Source organism: Delphinapterus leucas, chromosome 12, assembly GCF_059928025.1.
Source record: "Delphinapterus leucas isolate spDelLeu-1000000601 "Yukka" chromosome 12, BTC_Dleu_Yukka2, whole genome shotgun sequence".
In the NCBI taxonomy this organism is placed as follows: domain Eukaryota; kingdom Metazoa; phylum Chordata; class Mammalia; order Artiodactyla; family Monodontidae; genus Delphinapterus; species Delphinapterus leucas.
This window is the reverse complement of record NC_143140.1, coordinates 14,748,916-14,756,666: the sequence shown is the minus strand read 5'-3', so window position 1 is coordinate 14,756,666 and position 7,751 is coordinate 14,748,916.

The following is a 7,751-nucleotide window of genomic DNA, read 5'->3' as shown; positions in this document are numbered from 1 at the left end:
TCTGTGTTGTAATCGCTATAGGAATATTATAGGATAGATAGGGGTTAGATATACAGATACACTGAGATCTAGGATGGGATAAAATGGGATTAGGTGGGATAATAGAACCCACCACAAAGGGCCACTGTAGGGAACAAAGGGGGTTTTTCTCATCTCTGGAATCTTGCTATTACTCACCTCGCTGCTCATCCTTGGTTTCGCTCTGTTCGCGCCTTCCATCCCTCACCTCCCACATGTGACCCATCACAATTCCTGTGGGCTCGCCCTCCACAGAGTATCGTGCACCCCTCTCTCCTCCACGTCTACTGCTAACATCCCAGCCCCCATCAACCCTCTCCCCCAGATGCCCCATTATCCACCACGCCCCCAGATGCCCCATTATCCACCACGCCCCCAGACGCCCCATTTTATACCCACCCACCAGACGCTCCATAATGCACCACGCCCCTTGACGCCCCATTATACACCACGCCCCCAGAGTCCCATTATACACCACGCCCCCAGATGCCCCATTATCCACCATGCCCCCAGACGCCCCATTATCCACCACGCCCCCAGAGGCCCCATTATCCAGCACGCCCCCAGACGCCCCACTATACACCACGCCCCCAGACGCCCCATTATTCACCACGCCCCCAGTCGCCCCATTATACACCACGCCCCCAGACGCCCCATTTTACACCACACCCCCAGACGCCCCATAATCCACCACGCCCCCAGACGCCCCATTATACACCACACCAAGTGACCTTCTACAGCACGACGCGCCACGTCCCCCCCCGCTCAAACTCCCCAGGAGGCCTCTAATCGCCACCGTCCACGGGCGCTCATGACCTTGGTCTGCCTTTCCCATCTCCTCGCCCCCAGCTCACGTCTAGACTCTAACACACACACTGGCCTCCTTCTGCCCTTCGAAGACCTCAGGTCCATTCCTACCTCAGGAGCCTCCTGCCTGCTCTTCCCCTGCCTGGAATGCTCTGGCCCGGGGTCCTTGCATGGCTCATGCCTTCTTATCATTCAGGTCTCTGAGTGCTGCCTTCTCACACTTCACCTCTTTCCTTAGCAGAGCCCACACCATCACTCTTTATTCCTTAACGGTGTATAATTTCGTCAACTGACTTACTGTTGACAGCCCTCTGTTAGTTTGTTCCCTCTTTACTGCATTAGAATACAAGACCCAGGAGAGCAGAGATGTTGCCTAACTTGTTTTCTGCTCTCCTCCCAGTGGGGAACGAATGAGTGAGTGAGTGAGTGACCATGTGCTGTGCTGAGTGCCCCCAGCATCTCCCGAGATTTCTACAGAGATCGTGAATTGCTTTTAGAATGGCAAAAAAAAAAAAAGAAGCTACTTTTTCGTTAACCAGGAAATGTTATTCCTTTAAAAAAAATTCATCTGTCTTAATACTAAGTCTTTGGAAAATTTCTTTCTCTATTGTTCTTTTATGGAATCTTTGGATTTCAAAATGAGACCTGGTTTCTAAAATACCATACTGTAAGCAAGACAAAGTTGTGTGCCCAGAGTCCAGGCAGAGTGCACAGAGCACACAGCAGGTCAGCTGGCTGTGGTGGACAGCATCAGGGTGGGTGTCCAGAGGGGAAGGTCACAGAGACCAGATGTCAGCAGACAAGGAGCTGGCCTCCAGCCTGAGAGCCGTGGACAGTGGGAAGAGCCTTATGCTGACGATGCAGGTACGGGGCTTTGTAAATGAGGACAGCGTTCTTTAAACTCAGAAGGAAGAAGGAAGTCACCTGAGTCAGCAAGGCGGGCTGGAGGCCAGCGCTCTCGCAGGCAAGCCTCCCCTGTGCGAGATGAGTTAAGTCAGCTGCTCTAAAAACAAGCCAAGAAGTGACTGAGCCCTTTTCCAGAAGGTGGTCTGGATGTGATGTCCCACATTGAAATTGTTGCTGTCAATTCTTTGGGTAACACCCAACTAAGGGCATTAGGTAATGCTAGGCCAGGTGAGTCCAGACCTCCTCGGGGTTATTACTCAGGCCCCCGTGGGCTCACCGTGGGTGCCCTGGACAGGCTTCTGGTATCCCTTTATGAGTGTCGCCTTTGCCAGCAATCAGGGTCCCTTGCCCTGGACTCCGGGTCAGGATTGGAGAAAGAAAGTAAGCTGGAGGTTGCCATGAGGTCCAACCTCAGTACTCATGGTCAAGGAACCAGGTTCACTCAGCTAGGGCTCCACCAGAGAATGAGGCTAGTGTGAGATCTGCAGTCATTCTCTAAGTAACTGAAATAACTCCCCAGCCTGAGCATGAGAGATCTGAAAAAGTCCATGGGAGACCCATAAGTAAAGAGAGAAAGCTGGTTGTCTGCCAGGAAACACTGAGCTTTGCTCCCAGACACCGTCCACGCCACCCACCGCCGGCTGCCTGGTGGTCTGAGTGCTGGTCCCAGTGGTGCAAACCCCAGCATGGTCCAGATCCTGCCAAAGCAATTAACTTACATCAAAGAAGTGGACTCAAAATGAAAACAGAGGGATTTCAAAAGTTCAGCTGTGAGTTAAAAAGTGCACAGCTAGGGTTCCCTGGTGGCGCAGTGGTTAAGAATCCGCCTGCCAATGCAGGGGACACAGGTTCGAGCCCTGGTCCGGGAAGATCCCACATGCTGCAGAGCAGTTGAGCCCGTGCACCACAACTACTGAGCCTGCGCTCTAGAGCCCGGCTGCCACAACTACTGAGCCTACGTGCCACAACTACTGAAGCCCATGTGCCTAGAGCCAGTGCTCCACAAGAGAGGACACCGCAATGAGAAGCCTGAGCACGGCAACGAAGAGTAGCCCCCGCTCGACACAACTAGAGAAAGCCGACGTGCAGCAACGAAGACCCAATGCAGCCAAAAATAAATTTAAAAAGGAGGGGAAAAAAGCGCACAGCTGCTGGTACTAAGTGGGTAAGTTGCTTTGAAAATTGGTGTTGGGTTCATAATGGGACTTGATTATTTCCACATGGTACTTAACAGGCTCATGAAATTCCTTTAATAGGAAAGAAACGTATTTTAAATGTTGGCTGACAGGGAAAATAATACTTTAAATTACTAAAACATGCAAAAAGATATAGTATGGCAACTTAAGTATATTATATTGATTTTAAACTGTTCAAATAAGACAGAATTGCTTAAGTGACTTTTTGCTATTAATATGTATCCAGTTGATTAGAATGGAGCCTTTTTTGTTTCTAAGAAACTATTTTAGACTTTGAAATAAACTTCAATTATATTTGAAACTGTTGACCTGAAACAAATAAACTGCCAGGTATTTCTCCAGCGAACATGGGTTTATTCAGGATCAGCAGAGAATTGCAATTCGGGGTCTGCAACCGTGGTGAGCCACGTGGAAGTCCCCACACGGTAAGGGAAGGCGAAGGCTTTTATAGAGGGGAAAGGAAGGTAGGAGGGCTGTAGTAAACAAAACATCCAGGGCTTTTCATTGGCTGAGTCCTTGTCAGGAAAGAAGAGGACTCTTTTCTCCCTCCTGTTGGGCTCTGCCATCATCAAAGGGTGCTAGAGCGCCCCCTGCTGGCCTCCACACTCTAATTTAGGTTTCTGTTTATTAATTTTTTTATAAAACCTTCCAGCAAAACATTCACCAGAGATTTCCGAGACTCCTTGAGCTAGACATCCTTTGCTGTCTGGATTAATCTCTAACATCCGGACCCTTCTGCCTCTGAATTGTGGCTGGGCCATTCTGCTCTGTTTGGACTTGTTGACATACACATGAACAAGTAACCATCTTACAACAAGTAAGATGTTGCTAACATCTTAAATCCTGGAGTCAGACTCTCTTGGTTCAGATCCTAGGCCCCTTATTAGCTGTGTAACACTGAGCAAATTACTTAACCTTTCTGTGACTTTTTTCTCCTCTGTGAAATACAATACTACCTAACGTTGGGAACCAAAACAAGCAAACAAAATCAAAGACCCCATCGACAGGGTCATCCAACTAAAGCAAAATGTATCTAAGATTTGCACTGATAAACACCCTAGGCCTCCTTGCAGACCACTAGCTCCTAGTAATTGGTACCAGCTTCCCCTCCTTCCAATCTGCTCTGCTCTGACCAATGACTGGCACAAAACACTCGATAAATGTGGACAAACATTAGCTGCTCATCTAGAGTCCTTAAAAGCAAATTCATTACAGCATACCACGCCTGGGGCCCCAAGACACACTGGAACTAGTGACAGGGCCAAGGCCTCAGGTACAGGTGAGCAACAGCAATCAGCCTAAATGAGACATGTCTTGGTAAATGTGTGCCTCTCTGCTTGGACCACATAGTTACAGCCCTTAGAAACAGAGACAGCTCCACTTTCTGAGAGCTACTGTATGCAAGGCACTGTGCTTATCATTAATACGATCTCATTTCATCTTTGCCTTTATCTTTGCATTGCTGTGGGAGAAACAAAATTGTCAGCCAACCTCTGATGTTGACTCTTTAAGAACAGATAATTCCATTTCCCAAGTTCCTCCACTAATTGTTCCGTTCTTTGTGTCAGGGGCTGATGGGCACAAAATGACTCTGTATTCAATTCTGCTCCCACTCAGCATTTTTATCGGAACTACTGTCTTATTTTAAAAGCCAGTATGTAAAGTACGGCAAAGTTTAAACCCATTTTTTTCTGGTTTTACCTTTTATTTGAAGTGTGAGAAACGTAAGAAAAAAATGCACACATAATAACTATACGGCTTGCTGTATTTTCACAAACTGTAAACAGCACCCAGATAAAGAAACAGAATGTGGGCAACGTTGCGCACTTTCTTCCTGTCACCAGCCATTCCACGATGGTAACCGCCGCCCCAACCTGCAGCCCCACTGACATGGTTTTGCCTGTATTTGTCTCTATGGGATAGAGTCACAGAGGATAAAGTCTTTTGCATCTGACTTATTTCACTCAACTTTCTGTTCGTGAGAATCAGCTCTACTGCCATGTACAGTTGTAAACAGCCCTGATCATTACTATACAGAATCCCATTCTTAAATACACTACAATTTATTTACAACTTTTAAAGGCAGTTTGATGGGCAGTCTGGCTGTTATGAACAGTCTATGTCCTTTGGTGCACATACGTGCACTTCCATTGGGCATCCGCCTAGGAGTTCAAGGGCTGGGCCACAGGGTATACATATGTTCTGCTTTAGCAGCTACCGTCAAATGGTTTTCCAAAGTGGCTACACCAGTTTACATCCTACTGTTTGTGAAGGAGCATTCCAGTTCTTCCGCAGCCAAACCAACACTTGACATTTCCCATTCTGTAAATGGTAGCCATTCTCATAAGGGGATGTTAGCTCATCTCCGCCTTACTCTTAAACCCACACTTTCCTCCGTGGCTGCAAGGTACAGCATGTTCCCTGGCGATAGTACGGGATCACCACCTGCCCAACTGCACTAGGCCACCTGGAGGACAAGTGACATGGCCTAAAAATAACAAATCCCACCCCAAAAGCCTGGAAAAGCAACAAGGCCTCCACCTAGTCTCTTGAGAAGGAGGCAGAGAATCAGGACACACAATGCACAGCAGGATGTCCTGAAGGAACACTCAGCACCGCCCCTCCCAAGCCCAGCTGTCAAGCCCTTCTTCCTCAGGACCCCACCTCTGCTCTCCTCCCCGCTGGGCTCTTCCTGCCGTTCGCCCGTCCTTTACGACTTCGGGGCTCTCTCCCCCTCCTCCTCACCGTGGACAGCACCCCTCGGAGTCCACGACACACCGTGTGGCCAAAACCCGGTCCCTCCTCCCTCGAGGTGGGAGGAGCTGCAGATCATAAACATTATGCCTGGACATTGCCCCGTATTTCCTGTGTGGTGGGGATTCAACGTGCTGCACTCTTAGTTTCCCCCTGTCCCCTGTTCCAAGCTGGTGGCCTGTCCTGGTAACCACTTTCCATGACGACTTGGGGGAGGAGGCGGGAGGAGGGGGAGGGATGGGAGGGAAGGGGCGGGAGGAGGAGGAGGGGCAGGAGGGGAGGGGCGGGAGGAGGAGGCGGGGTGGGGGGAGGGGCGGGAGGAGGAGGCGGGGTGGGAGGAGGGGGAAGAGCGGGAGGGGAGGGGCGGGGTGGGAGGGGAGGGGCGGGGTGGGAGGGGAGGGGCGGGGTGGGAGGGGAGGGCGGGGTGGGAGGGGAGGGCGGGGTGGGAGGGGAGGGCGGGGTGGGAGGGGAGGGGCGGGAGGATGCAAGGCCGGGAGGAGGAAGTGCAGCTAGTCGGCACCAGAAGACTTTTTCCAGCGGGAAAAGCCTTGGCTCCACCCCCCATTTTCAGCCCCACTCCCCCCCTAACCCCCCCAAAGATGTGGGCAGAAAGGAAGAGGCTTCTGAGCACACCTGCCTCTGTCCAGCCCACGCCCAGTCGGGGCCTGGTGAGCATGCGGGCCCTGCGCCCCTCGCCCTCCCTCCAGCCTTCTGTGCAGATGGACACGAAGCGCACCACTGCCCAGTGACCCAGGAAGATGCAGCGAGATCTGGGGATGGTCACTGATCACCGAGGGAGGAGGCACCCTGGGTGCTGGCCCCCCTACCCCACTGCTGTGGAGTGGAGCCCGGAACATTCAAGGCAGCTCCGGTTTTGAAGGTTAACTAGGATATGTCAGCTGGGACCACGATAGCCTGGCAACTAGAGGCCCTTTCCTGACCCCGCTCCCTGTGACCCCTGGATGCTGATTTGATCTGAGGAGCATTTGGGACGCCGACACTGACTGAGATGGGGTTCCTGGAGTCTGATACGGTTGGAGTCAGTCTTTTTCATTTGACTTAAAGGCAGTAAGAACTGGGATATTTCTTGTACACCTGAGTTTACTTCCCACACCTGTGACACATGAAGTTCCTTTTCCAAATAAACCTATTTTGATTAGTGAAACTATAAAATTGAACTTGCGGAATGACAGTGAGATAACTCCTGTGTAGGTCTAAATAAGAAGATTTTTATTTAGCCCATGTGAACATTCGAATACAATCTTAAATTTGAATGTAATCCCGTACATTTTTATATGATAATTGTTCTTAACAATAGGCTATAATTCTCATCACATAAAACATGGGGAATTCAAGATAATGAGTAAAGATCTGACATTTCCAAGTATTCACGTGCGTATTTAAGAAGATTACCTGTCAATCAATGGTTTCTCTTTGTTCCACTGCTTTTTAGATTGCTGTTTGTTTTTCTTTTTTTTTTACGTGAGAAACAGAAACACCTGAAAGAAATATAACTGCTGTCACATTAGCACCTATTCTGAACTCTCTGCAAGTGTCTGCAACTGAAATTTTTGTTTTTGATCACACAGCAGTAAAGTGTGTTCATGACACTGAAGAGTGGTAGTTGAATAATATACAGCCTGATTTTGAGAGACCCAAATTAATTATGATTGAAAATGAGAATTAACTTCAAAGTTATTGTGAGGCGCTACAGTCACAATCAGAAACATCCAGAAACACAACGAAGAATTGTTAATGTTATTCTCATTTAACCTAGAATAAGTATGATTTTCTAATAGCTTTTCCTTATGAATAAAAGTCTGGGCAATAAAACAAATATTTATTAAAAACTTGCAATACATTTTTCTTATAAATTTTTCATAGAAATGACTCAGAGAAGGATTATTTTATATTATGATAGTGAATAAAATCATAATAGATAGTAAGAGTGACAAAAATCTGACACCTCAATTATGCTGTGGATTTTTAGGTGCCGTTCCTTTGAAAAGTTTGAAGTAGTTGAAAATGGATTATCTTAAGATATTCTATTTTTAGGAGGATGGAAAGGCA